This window comes from Panthera pardus, unplaced genomic scaffold (genome assembly GCF_024362965.1).
Source record: "Panthera pardus isolate Hobbes unplaced genomic scaffold, ASM2436296v1 HiC_scaffold_8, whole genome shotgun sequence".
Classification (NCBI taxonomy): domain Eukaryota; kingdom Metazoa; phylum Chordata; class Mammalia; order Carnivora; family Felidae; genus Panthera; species Panthera pardus.
In genome coordinates, this window is record NW_026527013.1 from 70,325,572 (window position 1) to 70,344,492 (window position 18,921).

At 36.9% G+C, this 18,921-nt stretch overlaps 1 long non-coding RNA gene across 1 annotated transcript; it reads right to left on the bottom strand.

The window, feature by feature from the left end:
* Positions 1 to 3,463: 3,463 nt before the first annotated feature.
* Positions 3,464 to 18,639, bottom strand: LOC128775681 (uncharacterized). The gene is made up of 3 exons (XR_008420608.1): positions 18,511 to 18,639; positions 5,592 to 5,685; positions 3,464 to 4,137 (listed from the first exon to the last, which is right to left on the bottom strand). It is a non-coding gene; the product is annotated as an uncharacterized LOC128775681 (long non-coding RNA).
* Between the last annotated feature and the right edge of the window lie 282 nt (positions 18,640 to 18,921).

The window sequence follows — 18,921 nt, forward strand, 5'->3', positions numbered from 1 at the left end:
GCTTCATAGAATGAGTCTGGAAGCTTTCCTTCCATATCTATTTATTTGGAACAGCTTGAGAAGTATAGGTATTAACTCTGCTTTAAATGTCTGGTAGGATTCCCCTGAGAAGCTATCTGGCCCAGGACTCTTATTTGTTGGGAGATTTTTGATAAATTATTCAATTTCTTCACTAGGTATGGTTCTGTTCAAACTTTTTGTTTCTTCCTGTTTGAGTCTTGATAGTGTGTAGGTGTCTAGAAATTTGTCCACCCCTTCCAGGTTGTCCAGTTTGTTGGCATATAAATTTTCATAGTATTCTCTGATAACTGTATTTCTGAGGGATTGGTTGTGGTAAGTCATTTTCATTCATGATTTTACCTATTTCGGTCCTCTCTCTCTTTTCTTTTTGAGAAATCTGGCTAGGGGCTTATCAATTTTGTTTTTGTTTGTTTTTCAAAAAAAACAGCTCTTAGTTTCATTGATCTGTTCTGGGTTTTGTTGGATTTTATATTGTTTATTTCTGCTCTAATCTTTATTTTTTATTTATTTATTTGTTTATTTATTTATTTATTTATTTATTTTTTCGATATATGAAATTCATTATCAAATTGGTTTCCATACCACACCCAGTGCTCATCCCAAAAGGTGCCCTCAATACCCATCACCACCCTCCCCTCCTTCCCACCCCCCATCAACCCTCAGTTTGTTCTGTTTTTAAGAGTCTCTTATGCTTTGGCTCTCTCCCACTCTAACCTCTTTTTTTTTTTCCTTCCTCTCCCCCATGGGTTTCTGTTAAGTTTCTCAGAATCCACATAAGAGTGAAAACATATGGTATCTGTCTTTCTCTGTATGGCTTATTTCACTTAGCATAACACTCTCCAGTTCCATCCATGTTACTACAAAGGGCCATATGTCATTCTTTCTCATTGCCACGTAGTACTCCATTGTGTATATAAACCACAATTTCTTTATCCATTCATCAGTTGATGGACATTTAGGCTCTTTCCATAATTTGGCTATTGTTGAGAGTGCTGCTATAAACATTGGGGTACAAGTGTCCCTATGCATCAGTACTCCTGTATCCCTTGGGTAAATTCCTAACAGTGCTATTGCTAGGTCATAGGGTAGGTCTATTTTTAATTTTTTGAGGAACCTCCACACTGTTTTCCAGAGTGGCTGCACCAATTTGCATTCCCACCAACAGTGCAAGAGGGTTCCCATTTGTCCACATCCTCTCCAGCATCTATAGTCTCCTGATTTGTTCATTTTGGCCACTTTGACTGGCGTGAGGTGATATCTGAGTGTGGTTTTGATTTGTATTTCCCCGATGAGGAGCGACGTTGAGCATCTTTTCATGTGCCTGTTGGCCACCCGGATGTCTTCTTTAGAGAAGTGTCTATTCATGTTTTCTGCCCATTTCTTCACAGGATACAAAATCAATGTACAGAAATCAGTTGCATTCTTATACACTAATAATGAAGCAACAGAAATAAAAAAACTGATCCCATTCACAGTTGCACCAAGAAGCATAAAATACCTAGGGATAAATCTAACCAAAGATGTAAAAGATCTGTACGCTGAAAACTATAGAAAGCTTATGAAGGAAATTGAAGAAGATATAAAGAAATGGAAAAACATTCCATGCTCATGGATTGGAAGAATAAATATTGTAAAAATGTCAATACTACCCAAAGCAATCTACACATTCAATGCGATCCCAATCAAAATTGCACCAGCATTCTTCTCAAAACTAGAACAAGCAATGCTAAAATTCATATGGAACCACAAAAGGCCCCAAATAGCCAAAGTAATTTTGAAGAAGACCAAAGCAGGAGGCATCACAATCCCAGACTTTAGCCTCTACTACAAAGCTGTAATCACCAAGACAGCATGGTATTGGCACAAAAACAGGCACATAGACCAATGGAATAGAATAGAAACCCCAGAACTAGACCCACAAACGTATGGCCAACTCATCTTTGACAAAGCAGGAAAGAACATCCAATGGAAAATAGACAGTCTCTTTAACAAATGGTGCTGGGAGAACTGGACAGCAACATGCAGAAGATTGAAACTAGACCACTTTCTCACACCATTCACAAAAATAAACTCAAAATGGATAAAGGACCTGAATGTGAGACAGGAAACCATCAAAACCCTAGAGGAGAAAGCAGGAAAAGACCTCTCTGGCCTCAGCCGTAGCAATCTCTTACTTGACACATCCCCAAAGGCAAGGAAATTAAAAGCAAAAATGAACTACTGGGACCTTATGAAGATAAAAAGCTTCTGGACAGCAAAGGAAACAACCAACAAAACTAAAAGGCAACCAATGGAATGGGAAAAGATATTTGCAAATGACATATCAGACAAAGGGCTAGTATCCAAAATCTATAAAGAGCTCACCAAACTCCACATCTGCTCTAATCTTTATTAGTTTTCTTTTTCTGCTGGCCTTAGGATTTCTTTGCTGTTCTGCTTCTACTTCCTTTATATGTACTGTTAGATTTTTTGTTGGGGGATTTTTCTTGTTTCTTGAGATAGACCTGGATTGCAATATATTTTCCTCTCAGGACTGCCTTTGCTGCCTTTGCACCCAAATTGGGTGCATAAACATTTATAATTGCTAGCTCTTCTTGGTGGATAGACCCCATGATTATGATATAATGCCCTTCTTCATCTCTTGTAACAGCCTTTAGTTTAAAATCTAGTTTTTCTGATGTAAGTGTGGCTACTCCAGCTTTCTTTTAACTTCCAGTAGTATGACAGATGGTTCGCCATCCCCTCACTTTCAATCTGAAGGTGTTCTCAGGGCTAAAGTGGGTCATTTGTAGACAGCAAATAGATGGGTTTGTTTTTTTATCCATTCTGATACCCTATGTCTTTTGATAGGAGCGTTTAGTCCATTTACATTCAGTGTTATTATTGAAAGATATGGATTTAGAATCATTGTATTATCTGTAGGTTTCATGCTTGCAGTGATGTCTCTGGTTCTTTGTAGTCTTTGCAGCATTCCACTCACAAAGTCACCCATTAGGATCTCTTGTAGGGCTGGTTTAGTGGTGATTAACTCCTTCAGTTTTTGTTTGGCTGGGAAAATCTTTATTCCCCTCTTCTATTCTGAATGATAGCCTTGCTGGATAAAGTATTCTTGGCTACATTTTTTTCCTGTTCAGTGCATTGAATATTTCCTGACCTTCCCTTCTGGCCTGCCAAGCTTCAGTAGATAGGTCTGCTACTACCCTTATGTGTCTACCCCTTTAGGTTAAGGCCAGTTTGTCCCTAGCTGCTTTCAGAATTCTTTCTTTACCTTTGTATTTAGCCAGTTTCACTATGATATGTCATGCACAAGATTGATTCAAGTTACATGTGAAGGGAGTTCTCTGTGCCTCCTAGCATTGCTTCTGGGGAAGCAATGTCTGTTTGCTTCCCCAGATTGGGGAAGTTTTCAGCTATGATTTGTTCAACTACACCTTTTGCCCCTTTCTCTCTCTCTTCTTCTGGAAATCCTATGATATGGATATTATTAAGTTTCATTGAACCACTTAGTTCTCTAATTCTCCCTTCCTGGTCCAGAATTTTTTTGTCTCTCTTTTTCTCAACTTCATTTTTTTCCATAATTTTATCTTCTATTTCACTTATTCTCCCCTTTGCCTCTTGAATTCTTGCTGTCACTGCCTCAAGTTTATTTTGCACCTAATTTACAGCATTTTTAAATTCATTATGACTATTTTTTAGTTCCTTGATCTCTGAAGCAGTAGATTCTCTGCTGTCTTCTATGCTTTCTTCAAGCCCAGTGATTAATCTTATGATGATTATTCTAAATTCTTGTTCACTTACATTGTTTATATCTGTTTTGATCAATCCTTTAGCTGTTATTTCTTCCTGGAATTTCTTTTGAGGAGAATTCTTCCATTTCATCATTTTGGCTACTTTTCTTATCCCTTATGTGTTTTAAAAGCTTGTTATGGTCCTGCACCTGTGAGACTACTATATTAAAGAGGGGTTATACACTGCCCAGGGCCTGGCCCTTCAGGCCTGTTTTTTGGAATGTGTTACTTGCTCTCTTGTTGTGACTTTGGTTGCTTTATCTTCCTACTCATAGTGATGTTTTGGACCCTTTACCAGGTATGCTTTGATTTTTTCATTGATGTTGCCCTGGAAAAGAAAAGAAACAAACAAACAAAAACCAGACAGACAAAAAAAAAAACCTTTAAAACAAAGCAAAACAAACAAAAACACCAGCTACAAGAAAAAAACGGGGCAGAGAAAAGGAAAAGAAAAGAAAATTGACCAGGCAGAGAAACTATACAGCTTAATCCAGAGAGTGGCAGAGGAAAATAAAGAAGGAGATCTAGAACAGGTATAAAGAGAATAGATTAAATATGTCTGCTTAAACAAACCAATGACCAGAATAACCAGACTAGAGGAGGGAAGAAATAAGAAGGATAAAAGGAAGAAAAAAAAAAAAAATATATATATACATATAATAGGAATTGTCCATGAATTAAATCAGAAAATGCAAAACTGCTGGGTGCCTTGGAACCAGTGGCAGCACTGGTCTGACGGAGGGGCTGTCTTGTTCATCAGCATCTATCTTGCTTCAGTAGATACACAGTTACCAGGTGCTGAGGCGTGTGGTTTGGTATAGGCGGGCCTGCCTCCCCTGTGGACCCGCTGTCTGTTCCTTGAGGCCCAACCTTGTTGGTGATAGGGAGAAAATTGGTGACACTCCAGTCTCTCCTTCACAGACCAGGTGTCCCAAACCACTCTGTTCAGGCCATCCTCACGGTGCCATCAGAGTGAACGAGGCCAGTTTGTCTCGCTCTGCGGACTCCTGCACCTCCCTGGCACTTGGTGGGGATTTAAACCCTGATGTCTTAAGGGGTCCTGCTCTGTGCATTCAGTTCTAGAGAAGTGCCACTCCATGCCACCAATGATATATTGCCTCTGGCTGGCAGGCACAGGCAGTCTTTGTCCTTTGAACTGTTGTATACCTTCTTCTCACAGCACTCCAGGGAGGGGATTGCTTTCTCCCACTATGGAATGTGCCTCTGAACTAGTTACTGAGCCCGGAGCTGGCTTCCCTCCTCCCCAGGTGCACGAACAGGGCAACTGGCCCCAGTCCGGAGAAAACTCTGCAGTTAGAGGTTGGATCTTTCTCCCTCCAGGTCCGTGATTTTTTCTCTTGTCCAGATACAGTCTTATGCTTCCCCTGCCTCTCTTTTCTTCCCATTGTCTCTCTGAAGAAGGGGATCCCTCCCATCTGTGCCTATGCTGTCCATTTTATCTCTCCCAGTTCACAATGACACACCTATGGCCCACCAGGTTGTCCCCGTGGGTCTCTGGAGACAACTCTGTCACTCTGCAACCCGGACTCCTGGAATTTAGAGTCCTTTGGCCTCAATACTGCTGCATTTGAGGGATGAGGGAACTTTGGGTCCCCCTACTTCTCCACCATGTTGGATCTCCCTGAACTCATAGATTTTAATATGCATTTTGCATATTAAATGCAATGTAGTCATTACTTTACAAATTTGTCTTATTTTTGGCCAGATAAAAACGATGTCTTTGTCTTCTTAACATTGATGTCTGTAGTCTTTGATAGTTACCTTGCTTTCAGAAGTGACAAGATATCCCAGGTACATTTTTTTCTGTTTCCTGTGCCATATTTGGAGTCAGCCATTTCTTCAAAAGTCCTGGTTTCTTTTATAAAGGAATAGCATTTTAAGACCACAATCTATGCACTAGAAATGTTTATTCATTGCTAATAGATTGTAATTATGTTTAGTCCTTTTTAGTGAACAGGGTTAGGAAATATGTATTAATTTAGGAAAAGAAAAATAAATTCTATACTTATAGCTATATTTTTTATTCAAATTAAAGATTATCAGGTTTTTAATTCTTCATTTTTATATTTGCAACTCATTTTCTTATTTTGAAAAAAATCCTGATAACACTAATGTAATTACTTATTTGATTTTATTCTAATGCACTCACATAGACATTGAATATTATATATATATAATATTGTAATAGCTTCAAAATAAATACAAAATAGCTTCAAAATTAGTACAAACCTACTGAATTCAATTTAAGTCTTTTTTTGCAGGTATTTTTGTCTTTAGATGGATAGTCAAAATGTAGTGCTTTAAAGTTATGATAATTTTTCTCAAAGTGGTTATACCACTAACTTCATACAGAGTTAAGTTTATTTCCTTAATTTTTGCTTTAGACAGTCTACTCTTTAAATATTTTTTTGAAGTTTATTTATTTATTTCGAGAGAGAGTACAAGGGGGAGAGAAGCAGAGAGGAGAGGGAGAAAGAAAGAATCCCAAGAAGGCTCTGCACTGCCAGCATGGGGCCCAATGTAGGGCTTGAACCCACAAACCATGAGATCACCCAACCGTAAGTTGGGCCCTTAACCAACTGAGTCACCCAGATGCCCCACTCTCCTTAAATATTCTTAAAAATTAAATTTTGGTCCAGTGTGTCATTCAAAGCTATTGTTTCCTTGTTGATTTTCTGCTTAGGTGATCTGCCTATTGCTGTAAGTAGGGTATTAAATCCCCCTATTATTATGGCATTATTATCAATAAGTTTCTTTATATTTGTTATTAATTGATTTATATATTTTGGTTGCATTAAGTTGGGGGCATAAATATTTACAATTGTTAGCTCTTTTTGATGGATAGATCCTTTAATTATGATATAATGTCCTTCTTTATCTCTTGTTACAGTCTTTGTTGTAGTATCTAGTTTGTCTGATACAAGTATGGTTATTTCAGCTTTCTTTTGATGTCCATTAGCATGATAGATGGTTCTCCATTCCCTCACTTTCTTTTTTTTAAACTTAAAAAAAATTGTTTAATGTTTATTTGTTTTTGAGAGACAGAGAATGAGCAGGGCAGGGGCAAAGAGAGAGACACAGATTCCAAAGCAGGGTCCAGGCTCTGATCTGTCAGCACAGAGCCTAATGCAGGGCTTAAACCAATGAACCATGAGATTATGACCTGAGCTGAAGTCAGATGCTTAACCAACCGAGCCACCCAGGTACCCCACCATCCCCTCATTTTCAATCTGCCAACATCTTTAGGTCTTAAATGAGCCTCCTGTAGGCAGCCTATAGATGGATTTTTTTTTTTTTATCCATTCTGATACCCTATGTCTTTTGATTGGAACATTTATTCCCTTTATATTCAGGTGATTTTTTTTTTTTTGTAATTCCAATGTTACAATTTATTATTTTTAAAAACTTTAAGTTCTAAACCTAAAAAAAAAGCAATCTCTACACCTAAAGTGGGGCTCAAACAACCCTGCGATCACGAGCCAAATGTTCCACTGATTGAGCCAGACAGGTGTCCCTCCAATATTGTAATTTATTTATTTATTTTTAATTTTTAAAATTTACATTCAAGTTAGTTAACATATAGTGTAATAAATATTTCAGAAGTAGAATTTAGTGATCTATCACTTACATACAATAACCAGTGCTCATCCCAACAAGTGCCCTCCCTAATGCCTATCACCCATTTAGCCCATCCCCCCATTCAACATCCCTCCAGCAACCCTCAGTTTGTTCTCTGTATTTAATGGTTTGCCTCCATCTCTGTTTTCATCTAGTTTTTGCTTTCCTTCACCTATATTTATCTGTTTTGTTTCTTAAATTCCACATATGAGTGAAATCATATATATTCAGGTGGATTATTGAAAGATATGAATTTAGTGCTGGTGTGTTACCTGTAAAGTTGATGTTTCTGGTGATGTTCTCTCATCCTTTGTAGTCTTTGTTGGTTTGGTCTTTTTTTTTCACTCCACTCAGAGTCCCCCTTAAAATTTCTTGCAGGACTGGTCTAGTGGTAATGAACTCCTTTAGTTTTGTTTGTCTGGGAAACTCTCTATCTCTCATTCTATTCTGAATGACAACCTTGCTGGATAAAGAATTCTTGGCTGCATATTTTCCCATTCAGCACATTGACTATTTCCTGCCACTTACTTCTGGCCTACCAAGTTTCAGTGGACAGGTCTGCTGCTAATCTTACGTGTCTACCCTTGTAGGCTAAGGACCATTTTTCCCTAGCTACTTTCAGAATTCTCTTTTTATCTTTGTATTTTGCAAGTTTCACTATGATATGTTGTGGTTTTGACCTGGTTTTTTTGTTTGTTTCTGAGGGCTGGTATTCAAAACCTATAAAGAACTTATCAAACTCAACACCCAAAAAGCAAACAACCCAGTTAATAAATGAGCAGAAGATATGAATAGACACTTTTCTAAAGAAGACATCCAGATGGCTAACAGACACATGAAAAGATGCTCAACATCACTCATCATTAGGGAAATACTAATCAAGACCATGATGAGATACCACCACACACCTATCAGATTGGCTAAAATTAACAATACATGAAACAACTGGTGTTGGTGAGAATACAGAGAAAGGGGAACCTTCTAACACTGCTGGTAGGAATGCAAACTGGTGGAACCACTCTGGAGAACAGTATGCAGAGCCCTCAAAAAACTAAAAATAGAACTACCCTATAATCCAGCAATTACACTGTTAGATATTTACCCAAATGATACAAAAATACAGATTCAAAGGAGTATATGCACCCCAATGTTTATAGCAGCATTTTCAAGAATAGACAAACTATGGAGAGAGCCCAAATTCCTGACTGATGAATGGATAAAGAAGAAGTGGTATATATATAGAATGGTATTTTACTCAGTCATCAAAAAGAATAGTCTTGCCATTTGCAACAACATGGATGGAGCTGGAATGTATTATGCTAAGCTAAATAAGTCAATCAGAGAAAGACAAATATCATATGATTTCACTCATGTGGAACTTAAGAAACAAAGCAGATGAACATATGGCAAAGGGGAAGAGAAGGAAAGGAAACAAACCACAAGAGATTCTTAACAATAGAGAACAAACTGAGGGTTCCTGGATGGAGGGAGATGTGAGATGGGCTAGATGGGTGTTAAGGAGGGTACTTATTGTGATGAGCACTGAGTGTTGTATGTAAGTGATGTATTAATGAATTCTAATTCTGAAACCAATATTGAATTGTATATTAACTAAAATTCAATAAACAATTAAAAATTTAATTTGGGTTTTCAAGTATGTAAGATAGACAGTTGTATCCAAAATAAAAATTATAAAATCTGATATATTTAGAGGTCTAGCTTCCACTCCTGTTTCCTTTCTTCTCTTCCTTCCCCACTTCCTATAAAATGATTAGATTTTATTTATCAATATTTTTCCAAAAGTTAGCAAATACATATCTCTCTCCCTCCCCTCCCATTTCTTATACAAAGTATAGCATATTATTTCTACTATTCTGACTCCTGGTTTTTTGGTTTTTTTTTTGACACTACTTTCTGAATATCATATCATTCCTTGGACCTATGAAGACATCTTCATAACTTCTTTCACAGCTTCACAGATCTCCATTGAATAGATATATCATAATTTATTAGACTAGTCTTTAGTTAATAAAGTGAGTAAATCCCAGTATTCTATTAATAGAAATAGTGTTAAAATAAGTATTTTTGTGTATATTTAACTTCATATTAAAAATTTTATTTTAATTGAAGTTTAATTAACATACAGTGTTATATTAGTTTCATGTGTGCAACATCATGATTCAACAATTTCATACATTACCCAATGCTCATCATGACAAGTTTACTTCTTAATCCTCATCACCTATATCATCACTTCCCCCTGACTTCCTTCCAGTAACCACAGTTTGTTCTAAATAGTTAAGAGTCTGTTTCTTGGTTTACCTCTCTCTCTCTTTTCCCTTTGTTCATTTGTTTTGTTTCTTAAATTCCACATATGAGTGAAATCATATGGTATTTATCTTTCTCTGACTGGCTTATTTCACTTAGCATTATACTCTGTAGCTCTATCCATGTCATTGCAAGTGGCAATATTTCATTCTTATTTATGGCTGAGTAATATTCCATTGCATGCATATATATATATATATATATATATATATATATATATACACATATATATATATATATATATATATGTATAATCTCACATCTCTTTTTTCCATTTATCTACTGATGGACACTTTCATAATTTGGCTATTATAATGTTCCTATAAACACAGGGGTGCATATATCCCTTGGAATTAGTGTTTTTTGTTTGTTTGTTTGTTTTTTTGGTAAACATCCCATAGTATGATTATTGGATCATAGGGTAATTTTATTTTTAAATTTGTGAGGAACCTGCATACTGTTTTCGGCAGTAGCTGCACCAGTTTGCACTTCCACCACTATGTAAGAGGGTTTCTTTTTCTCCACATACTCGTCAACACCTGGTATCTTTTGTGTTGTTGATTTTAGCCATTCTGACAGGTATGAGGTATATCATTGTAGTTTTGATTTGTATTTCTCTGATGATGACCAATGTTGAGCATCTTTTCACATGTCAGCCATCTGGATGTCTTCTTTGGAGAAATGTTTGCTCATGTTTTCTGCCCATATATTAATTGGATCATTTGTTTTGGGTGCATTGTGTTTTATAAGTTCTTTATACATTTTGGATGCTAACTGTGTCAATTTCAAATGTCTTCTCCCATTCCATAGTTTCCCTTTCAGTTATGTTGACTATTTCACTGTGCAGAAACTTCTTATTTTGATATAGTTCAAATATCTTATTTTTGCTTTTATTTCCCTTGCCTCAGGAGACACATCTGGAAAATGTTGCTACAGTCAATGTCAGAGACACTGTTACCTGTGCTCTCTTATAGGATTTTTATGTCTTAGGTCTCACATTTAGGTCCTTAACCCATTTTGAATGCATTTTTGTGTATTGTTTAAAAAAGTAGTCCAGTTTCATTCTCTTGCATGTCCTGGACTGGTTTTCCCAACACCGCTTGTTGGAATAGACTGTCCTTTTCCCATTGGATATTCTTTCCTGCTTTGTTGAATATTAATTAATCATATAATAATGGGTTTATTAGTGGATTTTCTCTTCTGTTCTATTGATCTATGTGTCTAATTTTGTGCCAGTACCATACTGTTTTGATTACTATCTTTGTAATATAATGTGAAGTCAGGAATTATGATACTTATAGTTTTGCTTTTCATTTTCAAAAATGCTTTGGCAACTCAGAGTCTTTTGTGGTTCCAAATAAATTTTAAAAATGTTTTGTTCTAATTCTGTGAAAAGTACTGTTGGTCTTTTAATAGCAGCTACATTAAATGTGTAGATTGCTTTGGAATAATATTTATTAACAATATTTATTCTCCCAATCAATGAGCATGGGATGTCTTTCCATTTCTTTGTGTCATCTCCAATTTATTTCATCAATGTTTTATGGATTTCAGAATGCAGGTCTTTCACCTCTTTGGTTAGGTTTATTCCCACGTGTCTTATTATTTTGGATGCAATTATATATGGGATTGTTTTCTCAATTTCTCTTCCTATTGCTTTAGTATTAGTTTTTAGAAATGCAACACATTTTTGTACATTGATTTTGTATCCTGCAACTTTACTGAATTCATTTACCAGTTCTACTAGTATTTTTGGTGGAGTCTTTAGGGTTTTCTATGTAGAATATCATGTCATCTGCAAAGAGTGAAAGTTTGAGTTCTTCTTTGATGATTTGGATGCCTTTTATTTATTTTTGTGTTCCGATTGCTGTGGCTAGGAATTCCAGTACTATGTTGAACGAAAGTGGTGATAGAGGACATCCTTGTCTTGTTCCTGACTTAAACCTACTTTGTTGAGGGCTTTTATCATGAAGCGATGTTTTACTTGTTGAATGCTTTTTCTGCATCTACTGAAATGATTATATGGTTTTTATCCTTCTCTTATTTATGTGCTGTATCACATTGATTGATTTGTGAATATTGAACCATTCTTGCATGACAGAAATAATTCCCACTTGATTGTGGTAAATGATTTTTTTAATATATTGTTGGCTTCTGTTTGGTAGTATTTTGTTGAGGATTTTTGCAGCTATATTCATCAGAGATATTGGCTTGTTTGTTGTTCTTTTTCTAGCTCCTTTAGGTGTAATGTTAGCTGGTTTAAATGAGACTTTTCTCGTTTCTTGAGGTAGGCCTGAATTGCTATAAACTTCCCTCTTAGAACCCCTGGCTGATTCTAAGCAAAGAAAAAGTTTTAAACCATTGCATTGTGTTTTCATTTTCATTTGTTTCCTTGTACTTTTGGATATTTTCTTTGATTCCTTGGTTAACTTATTCATTGTTTAGTAGCATGTTATTTAACATCCATGTGTTTGTGGTCTTTCCACATTTTTTCTTGTGGTTGACTTCTAGTTTCATAGTGATGAGTTCGATCTTTTTGAATTTGTTGAGACTTGTTTGTGGCCTAATATATAATCTATTCTTGAGAATACTCCATGTATATATAGCTGAATACAATGTGCATTCTGTTTTAGGATTGAATGTTTTATTAAATCCATCTGGTCCACTGTATCATTCAAAACCATGTTTCCTTATTGATTTTCTGATTAGATGATCTGTCCATTGGTATATGTGGGGTGTTAAAGTCCCCTACTATTATTGTATTACTATTGGCTAGTTCCTTTATGTTTGTTTTAAAGTGTTATATGTATTTGGGCGCTCCCATGTTAGTTGCATAGCTACAATTATTACACCTTCTTGTTGGAATTACCCCTTTATGATTATATAGTGCCCTTCTTTGTTTCTTTTTACAGTCTTTGTCTTAAAGTCAGTTTTGTCTGATATAAGTATTGCTACTATGGGTTTCTTTTGACATCCATTTGCATGATAAATATTTCTCCATCCCCCACTTTCAATCTGTAATTGTCTGTAGGTCTAAAATGAATCTCCTGTAGGCAGCTTACAGATGAGTCTTGGTTTTCTTTTTTATCCATTCTATCACTCTATGTCTTTTGATTGGAGTGTTTAGTTCATTTACATTCAAAGTAATTATTGAGAGATATGTATTTATTGCCAATTTGTTACTTGTTTTGTGGTTATTTTTGAAGTTTTTCTCTGGTCCTTTCTTCTCTTTCTTTCATGGTTTGCTGGTTTTCTTTAGTGATATAGTTGAATTTTTTTCTTATTCTTTGCATATATATTAGTGGTTTTTGATTTGTGTTTTCCACTAGGTTTGTATATAACATCTTCTGCATAAAGTAGTCTATATTAAGTTAATGGTTATTTACGTTGAACATATTCTTTTCTCCTCTCTTCCCCATGTTTTAGGTATATGGTGTCATATTTTATATTCTGTTATTTTGTGAATTCCTAGACTGATTTTTACAGATATATTCATTTTTACTGCTTTTATGTTTCCTATTTTTAAAATGTCACATTTGGTCTTTCAGATCCACTCAGAATTCCCTTTAGTATTTCTTGAAGGCTGATTTAGTTATCATGAACTCCTTTAGTTTTTGTTTGTCTGGGAAACTTTTTGTCTCCCCTTATATTCTGAATGGTAACCTTACTGGGTAGAGTATTCTTGGTTGCAGACTTTTCCCATTCAGCACTTTGAATATATCATGCCACACCCTTCTGGCTTACAAAGTTTCTGCAGAAAATCTGCTGATTACCTTATGGGGTTTCCCCTTATATGTAACTGTCTTCTTTTGTCTTGCTACTTTAAATTTTTTCTTTGTTACTAAAATTTGCAATTTTAATTACAACATGTCCTGGTATGGAACAGCTTTTGTTGCCGGGCGGGGGGTGGGGGGTGGGGTGGGGCGGGAGGGTGGTGGTGGTGGTGGTGGTGTTCTCTGTGCCTCCTGGATCTAGATATCTGTTTCCTTTGCCAGATTAGGGAAGTTTTCAGTTATTATTTCTTCAAATACATTTTCTGCCCTGTTTTCTCTTTCTACTTCTGGGATCCCTATAGTACAAATGTTATTATGCTTGATGGCATCATTGATTTCTGTATGTCTATTGTTGTTTTGCATAGTTCTTTTTCCTCTCTTTAGTTCAGCCTCATTACTTCCCATTACTCTGTGTTCTAGATCATTAATTCATTTCTCTGCTTTTTTCAAGCCTGGTGTTTATTCCATCAAGTGTGATTCCCATTTTATTTATTGAAACTTTTATCTCTGCTATGTTATTCCTTATCTCTGTGTTAAGGTCTTACTGATGTTTTCCACTCTTTTGTCAAATTCAGTGAGTATCTTTATGATCATTACTTTAAATTCTCTATCAGGCATGTTACTTATATCTGTTCCTCTTAGATTTCTGGCCATGGCCTTGTCCTTTTCTTTCATTTAGGACAAATTCCTCTGTCTTCTCATTTTTTCTAAATTTCTGTGCCTGTTTCTGTGTTAGGAAAGTCAACTATGTCTCCTGTTCTTAAAGGGTAATGTCTTGATGAAAAGAGGTCCTGTAGTGACCTGCAGTGTGGTGTCCCCTGTTCCCAGGGCCTGGTGCTTTTGGGAGTGTCTTCAATGTGAGCTATGTGTGCTTTGCTATTGTGTCCTGGCTGCTTTGTCCTTCAAGCCTGTCATCTGCATAGGCTCTCTTTACCTGTTGTGGGCAGTATTTGGTCCCTGAACTGAATGTGATGTATTTTAACTAGGTATGCTCTGGTATGCTTGTGAAATGAGACTTGACACCCCACCACTGGATTTGAGGTTCTACAAACCTCCCAGTTCAGGAGATGCTGTGTTGGGAGGTGTTTGGGCTGATCTTTCTTGGGGAAGGAACTTGCCAAGGTGAAAACTGAAGCAAGCCTGACTTGGTACAGTGTTTCCACTGGAACACAGGGTGGGGTGGGTGTGTAGGGGGTGTGTGACTTGATATAAGCAAGTTAGGTATGAGGGTCAGTGCTGTGCTGATTCCTGCAGGTGGCCCTTTACTTATGTTGAAGGGCAGGGGAGAGAAATGTCTCCTGCCAGTTCCTTTGTTTCCGGAGGGGTCTCTCTGTGAACTCTGTCTCTTCAGAACATGGTCTCAGGTGAGCAAATAACCTTACCCCTGTGTGTTCCAGGTGCTCTACAGATCACTATTTCCATGCTGTATGTCCACAGGCTGTTTGCCCTGCCTTTTCTCCAAAAGCAACCCAAACGCTCCCTGGGCTCTCCCTGAGCCAAGCCACTGACCCTAAAACTCTAGGCTTTATGCCCTGCTGGTTGCAAGAACTCATGAAATATGGCCCCTCTTGCTTTCCAGGACAATTGCTATGGGGAATTAATATGCCTTGTGTGGGCTTCTCCAAGTGCTAGTCTGTCTCTCACCCTTGTCCATGACCACAGCTCCTTCCCTACCACAGCAACCTTGATCTGTCTCTCTCCCAAACTCCATCTCTGCACTTCCTACCTTCTTTGATGTGGTCTCTTCTCTCCCTTTAGTTGTAGAGTTTGTTCTGTCAGTCTTCAGGTCACTTTCTGGGGTATTTAAGATAAATTGACAGTCATCTATTTGTATTCATAGGTGAAGGTGAACTTAAGGCTCTCTTATTCCACTACCATCTTCCCAAATCCTTATTTAATCATTCTCCTACCATTAGGCATTTTCACAATTTTATTTTTTTCATGTAATTTTTGTGTGTGTGTGAGAGAGAGACAGAGCATGAGCAGAGAAGGGACCGAGAGAGAAGGAGACACAGAATCTGAACCAGGCTCCAGGCTCTAAGCTGCCAGCACAGAGCCTGACGTGAGGCTTGAAATCACGAATGGTGAGATCATGACCTGAGTCAAAGTCAGAAGCTTAACTGAGTGAGCCACTCAGGTGCCCTGATTTTCACAATTTTCCAATTATTAATATTCTAAAGAATACCATAGTTAACATCTATATGCAAAATTTTCTCATTTCTCTTTTATCTATAGATTTTATAAATAATTTTGCTATAGTGATGAACATTGAAAATATTACACTAAGTGTAAACCAGTCACATAAACTTCATGTTGTATGATTCTTTTATAAATAGCTAGAATAGTTTATATCTATAGAGACAGGAAATAAAGTACTAGTTGCCTAGGGCTGGGAAAGTGAGTGAGGATATTGGGGATTGACAGCCAAGGCATGTAGGAGTTCTTTTTTGAGGTGATTAAAATGTTCTAAAATTGAAGGGTGCCTAGTGGCTCAGTTGGTTAAATGTCTGACTTCAGCTCAGGTCATGATATCACAGTTCATGAGTTTGAGCCCCACATCTGGCTCTCTGCTGTCAGCACAGAACCTGCTACAGATCCTCTGTCCTCCTCTTTCTATGCCCCTCTCTTGTTGGTTCTCTCTCTTTCTCAAAAATAAATAAACTTTAAAAAAACGTTCTAAAATTGATTGCAGTCATCGTTGCACAAACAAATATAGTACAAGCCATTGAATTGTTCACTTTAAGTGATTACATGCATTTCAATAAATCTATTCAAACCAGATTTTGACCTAATTACGTCTGCTGCTTTTCTATTCTCTACCTCACTAATTTGTGTTTTTACTCTCATTATTTCCTTCTTTTGATTTCTTTTGGCTTATAGGGCTTTTTTGCCTCATTTTGTATCTGGGAATTTAATTCACTTATTTTAATTCTTTAATTTTGATTGACAATAGTATCTAGTGTATTGAATTTTCTTCTGATCACTACTTTACATACATCCCATAGGTTTCAGTGTGTAGTGATTTTAGTCTTTTTTGTAAACTTTGTAAATTTATTTTATATTTTCTTTTACCAAGCATGTTTAATAGTATGTCTTCAAACATAAATCTAGATTCTAGGTTGACAGTTTCTTCCCTTTCATCACAGTGGAGAGGTTTCATTTTCTTCTGACCTTCATCTTTTTCTGAAGTGAAATCAGCCATCCTTCTTATACTTATGTCCTTTTCTCCCTCCTCTTTCTTATTTTAGCATTTTCTCTTCTCTTTAAGTTTTTAGTACTTCTTTTATTATATACCTAAGTTTTTTTTGAAAGTCCTGGGGGATTACTGAGCTCCCTGTCTCTGTCTGTTCTTGCTGTTGCTATCTTTTTGGGGCGGGGGGAGGTTAAGTTTATTTATGTTGAGAAAGAGAGAGCAGGGGGGTGCAGAGAGAGGGAGAGAGAGAATCCCAAGCAGCCTCTGCACTGTCAGCACAGAGCCCAATGCAGGACTCTAACCCATGAACGATGAGATCATGACCTGAGCCAAAATCAAGAGTCAGATGCTTAACTGACTGAGCCACCCAGGTGCCCCTATTGTTTTAAATCAGATTAATAAAGTTTGGGCTAATATTTCACTTTTTTGCCTGATTTGGGAATTGTGATGTTTTCACCTATTTGTGGCCATTTCTTTTTAGTGTGCCTTAATTGTGTATAGAGATGTTATTTTGTTCCTTACTCCTTTTTTCTCACAGTAACCATTGGTTTGAAACCTCTCAGGAGCTTCCTAGGTGAAATCTGAAACTAGCCCCTGTACACAGAGGGCAGGAAGAGACCAAACAAAAACACAAGCCATTCTAGGTTAGTAGGTGGCAGCAAAAGGAACTTATATACAAGGTTTGTGTTTGCTGGCAGCAAGACAAGTGAGTCTCTGTGCTGGCCCGCCAACTCTTAAAAGTTTATATAGAGGCCTTAACTGGATTCAGTCACATATACCATGCAGGTGTTCTCAACACCACATCGCCATCTCAATACTATGTTCTGGGGCAGCCTCTGGGCATAAGAAAGTCAAGTAGAACCCACATTCCAAGGACAGAAAGGGGATGAGGAGCCACCTAGTGCCTGAGTCCAGCTCACAGGTCACTGTCTTAATGATCTTCTTCAACAATAACTTTATAAAGGATTCAGTTGTGTGATCTATTTGCTTGCTCATGCTTAAGTGAGGTGAGTATTTCTATACTAGTGGAGGATGTAACCTAAGGATAACCTTCTTAATGTCTCAGTTCTAGAGCTCCCTCTTATGTTGTTTTCATAAAGTGCTCCTCCCCCTATGATTGCATCTCTTGTTTCCTTTGCCTTCTCTATTCCTAACTGCTCAATTTGCTCTGCTCAATTTTAGTTTCAGCAGTTTCTTAATGTGGGCTTTGTCCTGTAAGAAAACTTCCATCACTTAGAATTGAGAGTTTATAGGACTCAGACTGCTCTAGTCCTACTGTTATTTGGGACTGGGAGTCTTCAAAACTTCATCCAGTTTTGGCTATTCTCAGATTGACCTTATGAGTATTTCTGAGAATACTTATAGTAATTTGGGGACTTTCCAGCTCTCAGGGCTATCAGAAGACCCTCTTTTTTCTCTGCTCCCTCCTGTGTAGCTGCTGATAATGCCATGCATGTTTGTTACTATTGGAGATTGATTCCTACCTTCTCAAATTTTAGTTCATGAGAATACTTTGTCACCTAGTGTGTTATTGATGTTTTGGCTTCCCTACCCTACTTCCTCTGTTTGTTTTTATGGCGGGCTTTAGGAAGTTAAAAAACATATGGTACCATTTTATCTTCCTAAAAGATATGAGGAAAAACCACATTTCTGAAATGTAGTTAAGAAAGTGATTTAGAGCATGAACTTTAGACTTAAGAACGAAAAACTTAGCTCTTTGTTACATGATCTTTGGCCACTGATTTATTCTCAGTCTCCATTTTCTTACCTGTAGGAATGATGTTCAAAATTCTTAATAATTGGAGTAGTCCATGTGCTGATGGATAACAACAAACACTGTGACTAATAAAAATGGATGGCTTTGAATAACTGGTTCAGCTGTATCAGTATGAATTGACTGAAGACCAACAATGCTCATCTGTAAAATAAAATTGTAATTATATATGTCTTGCAGTTTTGTGAGGAATAAATGTAATAAATGTTTGTAAAAGGAATTTGGTGCCGAGCCCATGACATAGTAAACACTTAATAAATGGTATTGATTATTACTATTATTTATCAAAAATTGGGAAACACTAATATACTCTGTAAACTTTTCCTGGATGTTCTCTTCACTTTTCACCTTACCTGCTATTGTCAAAGAGTACTCTATTCTCTGAGTTTTCATAAAACTTTAAAA